The sequence below is a fragment of the Oryctolagus cuniculus genome, chromosome 8 (assembly GCF_051225735.1).
Source record: "Oryctolagus cuniculus isolate XC-2025 breed Fujian yellow rabbit chromosome 8, ASM5122573v1, whole genome shotgun sequence".
Classification (NCBI taxonomy): Eukaryota; Metazoa; Chordata; class Mammalia; order Lagomorpha; family Leporidae; genus Oryctolagus; species Oryctolagus cuniculus.
Window position 1 is genome coordinate 40,907,518 of NC_142874.1, and position 12,523 is coordinate 40,920,040.

Here is a 12,523-nt window from a genome sequence, read left to right on the forward strand (position 1 = left end):
ACCCACTTTTGGCTTTGGTGTCAGCGATGTGACCAGCCCCTTGGCAACCGAGACTGTTTTTGGCTTTGGTTTCAGCACCCCGAGCAACATGACTGTTTTTGGCTGTGGGGTCAACGGTGTGACCAGCCCCCTGACAGCAATGAGTGCTTTTGGCTATGGTGTCAGCGATGTGCACAAGGTCCTGGGCAACCTGAGTCCTTTTGGATTTGGGTTCAACGTAGTGACCAACGCCCTGAGCTGTGGGGCTAACAGCACAGCCTTTCCTCTTTGGTGCTCCACATGCCTCATTGCCTGCTTTACCCCAGCTGTGGGGCTCTATATTCCAGTTTTGCAAGCTTCATACTAGGCCAGTATCAACCACAATCACTGGTGTTGGCCAGTCCCTCCTCAGGGAAGCTAAGATAGTTTCCTTGCTGCTTTTCTTCCTTGCCTGGGATCCGTGTAGGGAAGATCACCCCTAATCTATGTTAGGGAGTCCAGACCAATGAGCCATACTTTCAGATGGTATTTTAGTTCTCAGAGTTCTCTCCAACCCTTCCCCGTTCCTCCCTTTTTTCCAAAACTATATACCCCAGGCACTCTTTTTGGGAAAAATATTTGCATATGTGTAAATTAAAAAGCAAGCATTATTTGAATGTTTTTGAATAAAATTATTTTTAATTTGATATACATTGTCTTTGAAATTCCTTCATGCTGAGCTTATGAAAGTGGTTATGTTTAAACACTGTGAAAGAGAAATTAGCTGTAAAGTTATGCGTGTGACGTGGATGTAACCGGTCTCCTGTGTTGACGGAAGTTGGATGTTCTGTGGTAGGGACTGCTCCTTGTGCCCAAGAAGGACCCTGAGGTCTGACTTGTTGATGCTTGGCTGTGCCTGAACCACAAGTTCTACAGTGCCTATCAGGATCGGAGGGCCGGTGGTGAGACACGGGTATGGAAATCAGGCTAGTATGTACTCAGGTAGAGCCTCTTAGTTTAGTACTCTGAGCTGGTTCACTCCAGCTCCACGGGCAGAATGATTAATCTAGCATCCTCCTGCAGATGGTCTCCTGGTAGTGCCCGAAGGAGTGTAGGTGTGAGCGTGGGTTTGGCATGCACTGGACAGGAGCAGGAGACTGGGTCTTCCCTCTACAAATCAAATACAGACTTAATTCCTGTTGAGTGGAGTTGGAATTTTTAGTATGAATTTGAGATTTTGCTTCTTGTTTATTTCATTAAGAATTTTAAAAAACCTGTGTTCTTCAACAGTTGCATGGAATATACCTGGCATATAGTAAATGTGATATCATTATTTGCTAATCTTATTATTGTGCTGTTAATTTGTTGGTATGGAATAGCCTTCCAGATGGATGAAGTGAAAGAAGGAAACCACCGCAGTGCAGAACTATGGAGAGTCTGCTATTGCTGTGTAATGAAGGGGGAGAAAGGATTCCCGTGTGCCTGCTTGTGTATATTACATGTTAGTCACCTTTTCAATACTTTAACCAAAATACCTGACAGGACATGCTCGAGACGTAAAGGGTTTATTTTAGCTTACAGTTTGGAGGTTACAGTTCAGGATCACGTAGCACTTGTGGAGGCTGCCCATGGCAGGTGTGGAGGAACAATCGCATGCTGAGCCGGGAAGCAGAGAGCAAGGCAGAATTTCAACTCAGAATGACTAACTGGGGCTGGCACTATGGCATAGTGGGTAAAGCCACCACCTGCAGTGCCAGCATTCCATACGGGCACCGGTTCGAGTCCTGGCTACTCCACTTCCCATCCAGCTCTGTGCTATGGCCTGGGAAAGCAGTGGAAGATGGACCAAGTCCTTGGGCCCCTGCACCTGCACAGGAGACCCGGAAGAAGCTCCTGGCTTTGGATCGGTGCGGCTCCAGCCGTTGCGGCTACTTGGGGAGTGAACCAGTGGATGCAAGATCTCTTTCTCTCTCTGCCTCTCCTCTCTAACTCTGCCTTTCAAATAAATAAATATTTAAACAACAACAACAAAAAATGACTAACCCTCTTTGGAGGACCACTCATCAAGGACACCCACTTAATAATCTAAGTACTTCCCAGCAGACCTGCCTGGTGGTTACTGTAATTAGATCAAGTCTCCACCCTGAACCTATTAGCCATTAACATTCAGGCATCACAGTTGAAACATCTGCAGGAGTTTTGGGGAAAGAAATCCCATTATACCTGAAATATACATACATATAGTATCTGAAAAGATACAGGTGAAACCAATAAATTTGATTACATTTGCATAGAGGAACAAGATAATGGGAAATAGTGACTTTTTATCATGTTCTTTTTGTGTCTTTTGAATAGGATTCATAATTAATGTATCATTCAGTAACCAGAATGTAAATTCAATTTCTTGCCTTCTTTTGAAAAATCAGCCCTTTACCATTAAATCAGGCTCATTTCTGGAATTAATATGAGTTGTCATTTTAGTCTGGAAAAAACAGTATAATTCAATCTCAGTTATCTACAATGGCTGGAAGGTATGGATTTCTGGTGTGAATTTGATTTTGATTAATCAGAATTTTGGGGCCAGTGGTTGTGGCATAGCAAGTAAAGCTGCCGCCTATGATACCATGATCCCATATGAAGCTGGTTTGTGCCCTGGCTGCTCTGCTTTTCTTTTCTTTTTTTTTAATTTTTTAATTTGAGAGGTAGAGTTACAGGCAGAGAGAGGGTGAGACAGAGAGAAAGGTCTTCCACCCTCTGATTCATTCCCCAAATGGCCACAATGGCCGGATCTGGGCTGATCTGAAGCCAGGAGCTAGAAGCTTCTTCCAGGTCTCCCACATGGGTACAGGGGACATCTTGTACTGCTTTCCCAGGCGATAGCAGGGAGCTTGATTGGAAAAGGGGCAGCTGCGATATGAACTGGCACCCATATGGGATGCCAGCACTGCAGGCGGAGGCTTAGCCCACTATTTCCCATATTGTTGTTTACTCTTCTGTCAGTGAGGGTGGATCTGTCCCTGGGTCCTGGGGTCAGCAAGTTTGATGCTTCTCTCTTAGTGGCTTAAGTCCTTTGCTCTGCAGGAGAGAAGGGCATGGGGAGGAGGATGGAACTTTTTATTTTTAATTCAGTGATGGTCCCTCCCCTCCTCTGTGTTTGTGCCATTGAGGTAGGCTTTCCAGTCTCCTATTCTCCTACACTCTTATCTTATTGTGCAGAGTAAAGGCCCTCGGAAAAGAGTCAGAGGTAATATGCATTTGGCCTGTTTGGGGCTTCGAGGGCCTCTATGCTTTTTTTCTAGCCCACACTTGGCCTTTGACATTTTAAAAATTTTTAAAAAGATTTATCTATTTATTTGAAAGTCAGGCCGGTGCTGCAGTTCAATAGGCTAATCCTCCACCTTGCGGCACTGGCATACCAGGTTCTAGTCCTGGTCGGGGCACTGGATTCTGTCCTGGTTGCTCCTCTTCCAGGCCAGCTCTCTGCTGTGGCCTGGGAGTGCAGTGGAGGATGGCCCAAGTGCTGCACCCCATGGGAGACCAGGATACCTGGCTCCTGGCTTTGGATCAGCATGGTGCACTGGCCGTGGCGGCCATTGGGGGGTGAACCAATGGCAAGAGGAAGACCTTTCTCTCTGTCTGTCTCTCTCACTGTCCACTCTGCCTGTCAAAAGAAAAAAAAAAAGAAAAAAAAAGTCATAGTTACACAGAGAGAGAAGGAGCACAGAGAGAGAGAGAGAGAGAGAGAGAGAGAGAGAGAGAAAGGTGTCTTCCATCTGCTGGTTCACTCCCCAGATGGCTGCAATGGCTGGAGCCGTGCTGATACGAAGCCAGGAGGCAGGAGCCAGAAGCCAGGAGCTGCTTCTGGGTGTACCATGCAGGTGCAGAGGCCCAAGGACTTGGTCCATCTTCCACTACTTTCCCAGGCCATAGCAGAGAGCTGGATTGGAAGTGGAGCAGTCAGGCCTGGAACCGACGCCCATATGGGATGCCAGCACTGTAGGCGGCAGCTTTACCCACTATGCCACAGTGCCGGCCCCGGACTTTGACATTTTGTTAAACTTCGACTTGATTGTCTCTATTGCTTTATTTGGTCTCTGGTGTTTCCTTCTTTTCCCTGCCATAGTTGGAACAGCCTGTAGATCTTTTTGCTTCTGGGTGTGAGTCTGCCCCTTTTCTGAATTCTGGCTGTTTGGTTGCTACATGGTTTTAAGTTCTCATGTTTTTGCAGAAAAATTACGTGTTTGTTGTTTATCATTTTGTTGTTTGAATGAGGGGTACACAACTTTTCCCCAGCTTTTCAAAGGCTTCTCCAGGTTTTTAAAGGCTGCTTTACAACTTCCTAGTGTTCTTTTTAGCATCAAATATTCCTGTGAATATGCTGAAATAGAACATCTTTCATTCCTTGGCCTGGTAGCATGAATAGGCCGGTGCCATAGAATGTCAATAAAAGAGTGCCTCTCCGCATCCTTCATGCTCTGGGGTTTGAATGTCAGTGCCATGAGGACAATGATCCCCTGAAGGTGGCCCACTGTTCTGACATCTTGGGGGGGGGGTACAGGAGAGATCAGGAGTCAATGCCATCAGAAGAATGTTAGGATCATTTAAAATGTGTTGAGTACGGAGTTCATAAAGTTTGTCAGTACATGTCATACATCTTACTTGATATGATTTTGAGGTTTGGGTCCACTAGTGAAGTCTTCACAGAAAAGATGATTATTCTGTAAGATGTAGCAAGAGTAGGATTTCACAGAGTAAGGGCATAAAAGCAAGGGGGATAGAAGAACAAGAAAAAATTAATTTGATCACCTCAATTGATATAGAAAAAGCAACTGAGAAAAATGTAATATCCTTTTTGGATAAGCAGAAACCACTCAACAAGTCAGGAATAAAAGAGAACTTCATCAACCCATGTTTATGAGTTGAAGGAATTATTATCACAATGTCTATATTATCCAAAGCACTTTACAGATTCTGTGTTACCCATCAAAATACATAAAGCATTCTTCATGTATCAAGACAAACAATTCTGACATTCATAAAAGACTCTGAATAGACAAATCAATCTTGAACAAAAAGAACAAAGCTGGGGCTGGCGCTGTGCATGGTGTCGCAGGTAAAGCCACCACCTGCAGTGGCGGCATCTCATATGGGCACCGGTTTGAATCTCGGCTGCTCCACTTCTGATCCAGCTCTCTGCTATGGCCTGAGAAAGCAGTAGAAGATGGCCCAAGTCCTTGGACCCCTGCACCCATGTGGAAGACCCGGAGGAAGCTCTTGGCTCCTGGTTTCGGATTGGTACAGCTCCAGTTGTTGTAGCCAAATAGGGAGTGAACCAGTGGATGGAAGACCTCTCTCTCTCTCTTTATCTCTCTCTCTTTCTCACTGCCTCTCCTTCTCTCTCTCTCTGACTTTCAAATAAATAAATAGATCTTGGAAAAAAAAGAACAAAGCTGGAGGCATCACAATATCAGATTTCCAGACCCACTACAGAGCTACTGTAACTGCAACAGCTGATACTAAAATAAAATAAACACAAACATCAATGGAACAGAAGAGAGATCCCAGAAATTAATAAATTGATGTACAGCTATCCAATCTTTAACATGGGTGCCAAAAACATTGACTGGAGAAAAGGCAGTCTTATCATACATGGTGCTGGGAAAACTGGATATCCATAAGCAGGAGACTGACCCAGGACACTCCCCCACCTCTCACCCTAAACAAAATTTAAATTCAGAATGGATCAAATATCTAAATGTAATACCTGAAACTGTGAAATGACTAAGAGAAACTGTAGGAAAAACACTTTAAGACATTGGTGTGGGAAATGATATTTTTATTGCTGAAGCACAAGTATTTAAAGCAAAATTAGACAGATGGGAGTATATCACACTCAGGAGCTTCTGCACAGGCAAAAGAAAAAAATCAATAGAGTGAAGAGACAATGAACAGAATGGGAGAAAATATTTGCAAGCAATACATCTGACAAAATTAATAAAGAGAATATATATATATGTAGAGTACTCACAAAACAACAAAAAACCAAGCAATTCAATTAAAAATGGGCAAAGAGTCTGAATAGATATTTCTTAGAAGAAGAAATACAAATGATAAACATGCACATGAAAAAATGCCCAATAACACCTGCCGTCAGGGAAATGCAAATTAAAAAGAAATAACAAGTGATGACAAAGAACATGGAGAAAAGAGAACTTTAATACATTGTTGTGGGAATGAGAATTAGCACAGCTATGATGAGCAGCATAGTGGTTCCTCAAAAAGCTAAACATCTGCCATATGGCCTAGCTAACCTATCTCAGGGTGTCTGTCTGAAGGAAATGAAGTCAGCACCTGAGAGAGACGCCGAGGACTGCCATGGTGACACAGTGGGCTAAGCTGCAGCTTGCTCTGCCTGGCATCCCATATCTGAGTGCTGGTTCCAGTCCTGGCTGCTCTGTGTCTGATCCAGCTTCCTGCTAATATGCCTGGGAAGGCAGTGGAAGACGTCGCAAGTACTTGGGACCCTGCCACCCGTGTGCAAGTCCAGGATAGAATTCCAGGCTCCTGGCTCTGGCCTGGCCATGCACTAGTTGTTGCAGGCGTTTGGGGAGTGAACCAGCACAGGGAAGATCTTTCTCTCTTTATCATCTTTCTCTGTTTCTCTTTCGTGCTGCATTTAAAATCAATCAACAAATTAATACATCTTTTAAAAAGAAGAAAAAAAGTTATGCATACTCCAATGCTCATTTCTCCACTATTCTCAATTATCAAATTATGGAATAAACCTAGATATCTTTCAATGGGGTGACTATTGTTCACAATAACATATTATACACCAAATAAAGAATTGGAAGAAATGAGCTGATAGACCCCAACACTAAGGAAAGATCCGGCATAGACAAGCTAGTTTCCTGGTTTGACTGATTTGCACAGTTTGCATTGAAATAGTGCAGTTCTAGAGACCGTGAGAAAGCTGGGTGGTACTTCCCAGAGGTTGGGTAACACAATGCTGTGCTGGAAATGAACACTGAGAGTTGGACTTAAATGGTTCTGAGTTTGAATTTGGACTCTGCTATGTATTGACTGGGAGACTGACGCATTTGACTTCTCTAAGTTAGGATTTCTTCAACTTTACATGGGTGGGGGAGGGCTGGACAAAGTCTCTGCCTTCTCTACAACTTTGTGATGATTTTCAAACTCAGTTTGTCTCAGAATGATTCATGAACCTCAGTATTTACATTAAGGTAAGGTGCTGGAATGCCAATAATGACAAATAAAAACCATAGCAGGAATCCAGTATTTAGATTAAAATGATTCCTGGAAGCTCTTGCTTGGGTCGATGATCTGAAAAAATTCTCAGGGTGGTCCTCAGAATCGAGAGATCTCAATGCAGCTGAGAACTGTGCTCTCTCGGACTCTCTTGTTGGTGCACAAGGAGTAGCTGACCCCCGTTTTAAAGTAATTAACATAAAAAGTTCTATCCAGAAAATGACCGGATTTTTATGGGAAAGATTTGAAGTATACTCAGCCAATGGAACGTATGCCTCAACCCCAGGTCTATGGCTCTACAAATCTTTTCTCTACTAGCCTGGCTTCGGCAGCAGCTGTGGCTCAGAGCTCAGGGCTCTGACAAATTCATCCATTTGAACAACTCTCTTCAAATTCTAATGCTGCTCTTTAGTCAGGTGGAGTCCATCATTTAAGTCAGTGTTTTATCCAGTTAAATGGCAGGGAGACAAGAAGCGATTTGATTTGGATTTCAACTTTCTCTAATTAGGGCTTGCGGGAGCACTTTTCTGAATGCACCATTAGGCGAGCCAGCAGCTGTCTTCTTCCCATTAGTACCAGAACGTCGAGAATGTAGGAGAGTGTGTTCAGTGATGCTCTGGGAGCCGTGGGTTTCATAGTTCCTGAATGTGCTAGTTTAACAAGTGTTTAGTGTGGGTAGCCTTGCTTTGAAACGGTTGCAAAAGAAGTCTCTGAGCATCATCTTGAAAGAGACTTGTTCTGAAATGTAAATGACAAGCTCATAAACTAAAGGTCATAACTGTGGCAAGTTGATCATTAATTAGTTTTTCTGCTTCTGGGAAGACCAGATCCTGCGTATTTGTAACAGACATTAACGCTGATGATTTGAACAATGAAAAATGTTTGTGCTTTCATTTCTACACTGTATTTCTGTGATGTCTAAAGAAAAAATAATTGCTGAGCTGGGGGTCTGGCACCTGATCTTATCACATTCCTTTTATTCCTCTGGACTTTGGTCTTTTAGCTGGTATAGTACATTTCTGGGGTTAGTTGAAAAATTGGTTTCTTTGAAGGATTAAAAAAAGTTGGGCTTCATGTTTTCTGCCAGGGCTGATATAATCAACCGACAGGTTCATATAATTTAAGATGATTTTAAGAAATATATAAAGCAGCACCTTGTCGTTTGCTCAAATAATAAAAAAAATTGGTTCTAGTCACAAGGGATACTCATATTTGTGAATAATGAGGGTACTTAATAGCATTTATGCTTTATATTAAACAAATACGCTCAGCGCTATCACCCCAAATAAAGAAGGTGCATGGTTCCTCTCCTCTGGACCCTGTGTCTAACATGTAATCTGTACTCTAGCACCACAGCTGGGAAGGGAGGGTGTCTGTCCTCTCTGGCCTGGCTCTTCTCTGACCACATCCTTTCTTGGTCTTCTCTGGGGACAGTTGGTTGTCTATTAGATTAGGCAGAGCTTGGAGTATGCATTGTATCTTTTTTGAAATAAATTTAAATTTTATTTAAGGTATACAAGTTTCATGTGTATCATACATACAAATTTAGGAACATAGTGATTCTTACCACCATACCCTACCTTCCACCTAAGCTCCAACCATGATTCTCTCCCTCTCCCCTATTCCCACTCTTAATTTTTACAAAAATCTATTTTCAGTTTACTTTATACACTGAGACTAACCCTAAAATAAGTAAGGAGTTCAACAAAGGTATGAAGAGAAAAAAAAAACAGTGTTCCTCAACAACATAGACAAGAGCTGTAAACAATCTTTGAATCTAAAAATGTCAATTATACTTCTAAGCATTACATTTTAGATACTCTTAGTTGTCATAGATCAGGGAAAACACATGGTATTTGCTTTTATGGGACTGGCTTATTTCATTAAGTATAACAGTTTCTGGTTCCAACTATCTTGTTGCAAAAGAGATGCTCTCTTTTCTTTCCCCTTTACCACTGAGTAGTGTTCCATAGTGTATATATGCAATAATTTCCTTACCCAGTCTTCATCTGATGGACATCTGGCTGATTCCATATCTTAGCTATTGTGAATTGAGCTGCAGTGAACATGGGGGTGCAGGTAACTCTTTCATGTGCTGATTTCATTTCCTTTGGGTAATGGGATTGCTGAGTTGTATGGTAGATATGTTTTCAGCTTTCTGAGTTACCTACATACTGTCTTCCACAATGGCTGCACCAGTTTACATTCCCACCAACAGTGGATTAGGGCACCTTTTCTCCCATATTCTCACCAGCACATGTTGTTTGTTGATTTCTGTATGAAAGCTTTTCTAACTGGCGTGAGGTTAAACCTCATTGTCTTTTTGATTTGCATTTCCCTGATGGCTAGTGATCCTGAGCATTTTTTCATGTGTCTGTTGGCCATTTGAATTTCTTCTCTTGAAAAATTCCTGTTCAAATCCTTTGCCCATTTCTAAACTGGATTGTTTGCTTTGTTTTTGTTGAGTTTCCCAAGCTCTTTATAGATTCTGGACATTAATCCTTTATCAGTTGCAAATATTTTCTTCCATTCTGTAGGTTGCATCTTCACTTGGCTGAATGTTTCTTTGGTGGTGCAGAAGCTTCTCAGCTTAATGTAGTCCCATTTGTCAATTTTGGCCTTGATTTCCCGGCTTCTGAAGCCTTTTCTAAGAAGTCTTTGCCTTTGAAATAAGACCTTTACCTTACACCTTACACAAAAATTCACTCAAAATGGATCAAAGATCTAAATCTATGACATGATATCATCAAATTATTAGAGAACATTGTGGAAACCCTACATAACATTGGCAGAAGGCTTCATTGGATCTTGTTTTGCTAGTTGGGATGTGTGGCTTACTGTGCATTCACGGTTAGCCCTCTCTTCTGTTCTAAGTAGGCCTAAGTAGGTTGTTCTCTCTTTTTCTGTTTCTTCTGAATTCACAAATGAGCATGTGAGAAGATTCATGTTCTTTTGGTTGTTGGCGTTTCACACAGCTTTGGACCAGCACTGCCAAACATGCCCAACATACACTTTCAGAAGAATAGAAAGTCCTACTTAGGCTCAAGTCTGAGACATATAGTCCACCTCAGGCTTCATCAAAAGGTCCTACTTTAGCTGTTGCCTATATTAAAATGGAAATCACGTTGACCTGGAAATCCCCTGATTTTATCCTAGTCCTAGCTTTGATTCTTATTCCTTCTGTGACCTTAGCCCTTTCCTTCCCCATTTTATAGTAAAGAAGTTGAATTTAATCTTTTCAAGGTTAAATCTTTAACATTCTCTGATACTGAAATTGTCCCTCTGTGAGTTCAGAGTTCATTTAGATAAAACGTTTATTTTTACATTTAATCTTCCTTCTGAATTTCATTTTGAATTTCAATTTCTTTCTTTCTCTCTCTTGCCCCCTCTCACTCTCCCTGCCCCGTCTCTCTCATACACACACACTTAAATGTCAGTGAATTAAATATATTTTCTGTGAATGAGAAAGGATAAAGCAGGTCTACCATATTTAGAAGACCTAGAAAAGCAACCTCAAGCCCAATCTCCTAGTGTTAGAAAAGCAGATCCAGCAGCTTCTAATCTGCCTCATTTATAGCCTTTTCACATAACCCAGGCTATCGCATTTTATAAAGGAATGAGCCTTGCTGAACTATGAAAGGAGCTTAATGTTTCTGTGAATACCATAATTAAAAAGAAGTCGCACATCAATGACTTAATCTGGGCCATTGCTTTATGAAGAAGTTCAGAAAGGATTTATTCAGGAAGCCTGTAGAGAGGATAGGAGGATATTGAAGCATACAGTTCAGCTTCAGAGCCGGAGGAAGTTACACAACAGGAAGGCAGCTGCTGAATCCAAGCTGGGTGAAGTAAGCTTGGGAATGCAAGCCAAATGGATGGAAGGAAAATTGGATGGAGAAAAGGAAGGTGCGATCTGAGACACAACATTTTGTATCTCACAATGAGTACTTTAGGGTCAACCTTAGTACCTACTTGGCTGGAGAGGAGAGTTTGTTAGAGCCATCAGCATCTGTGCAACAATGAGAAATAAAGGGAATGGAGATTTAGCACCTGCTCTGTGTAGGTCTCTGGCAGAGTCTCTTATCCCTTTTAGACTTCACACTTTCAGCTAGGTAGTACGAATCTCATTTTACAGACAAGAAAATTTGAGTCTTAAAGAGGTTATATAAACCCGTCAATGTCACAAAATGTGTAAGCAACATAAATAAGATGGACATCTCGGCTCTGACTTTAAAGACTGCTCTCTGCATCCACTCCTCATTTCTTCTAGCTTGGAGGGATGCTCTGTCTGGGAAGGGGCACTTCCTGGTGGTCTAGGATGAATTTGAGATCTTGATTCCAGAATGTTTACTTTTGTAACATAACACTCTCATAGAGGTTACAATTACAGCCAGACTAGGGGATTCTTTCTTTCTGCTTAACCTTGCCGCTTTTCAAAGATCAGAGTCTGTATGGCTTGAGCTGACAGTCAGTACTGTATCATATCCTTGAGGAAAGGGCCTTTGCGCTGACACATCCTCATTTGAGTTCGTCCTACAATATCCGTTACACACTCAGTGCTTGCTGTGTTTCTGCTGCATCACCTGTGAAAGATGGGGGAAGGGCAGTGAGAGCAAGCCAAGCATGTCACCAACTTTTATCACCATCCCAGAGAAGGTTCTATTTCATGCCCAAGTAACTTGGTATACATTATTCATGGAGTCACCTAATGAAAACAAAGAGCAAATACAAAATAAGTATTTCTATGCACACATTGAGTTTATCTTCAGTAATAATTCTAATTATTATTTGGAGAATCTGAGGGCATTTTGGCCCAGGCCAGTAAAATGCTTATTTTTTATTAACTTTTATTTATAATTAGAATTAATAATTCTAATTATTATTTGGAGAATCTGAGGGCATTTTGGCCCAGGCCAGTAAAATGCTTTTTTTTTTTTTTTTTTTTTTTTGACAGGCAGAGTGGACAGTGAGAGAGAGAGACGGAGAGAAAGGTCTTCCTTTGCCGTTGGTACACCCTCCAATGGCCGCCGCGGTCGGCGCGCTGCGGCCGGCGCACCGCGCTGATCCGATGGCAGGAGCCAGGTGCTTCTCCTGGTCTCCCATGGGGTGCAGGGCCCAAGCACCTGGGCCATCCTCCACTGCACTCCCGGGCCACCACAGAGAGCTGGCCTGGAAGAGGGGCAACCGGGACAGAATCCGGCGCCCCGACCGGGATAGAACCCGGTGTGCCAGCGCCGCAAGGCGGAGGATTAGCCTAGTGAGCCGCGGCGCCGGCCTAAAATGCTTATTTTCTATT

The 12,523-nt window shown here is 42.5% G+C and overlaps 1 protein-coding gene across 7 annotated transcripts in view; it reads right to left on the bottom strand.

Annotated features, from left to right (window-relative positions):
* Positions 1-4,953: 4,953 nt before the first annotated feature.
* Positions 4,954-12,523, bottom strand: part of LOC149124988 (uncharacterized) — a 58,926-nt gene continuing 51,356 nt past the window's right edge. For 3 of the 7 annotated variants that reach the window (XR_016211861.1, XR_016211859.1, XR_016211858.1), the window contains one exon: positions 4,955-11,810. The gene's annotated coding sequence lies outside the window, so the exon portion shown is untranslated. Of the gene's footprint in view, positions 11,811-12,523 lie in introns of all 7 variants that reach the window. The other 4 variants (XR_016211863.1, XR_016211862.1, XR_016211857.1 and 1 more) reach the window with 2 other exon arrangements.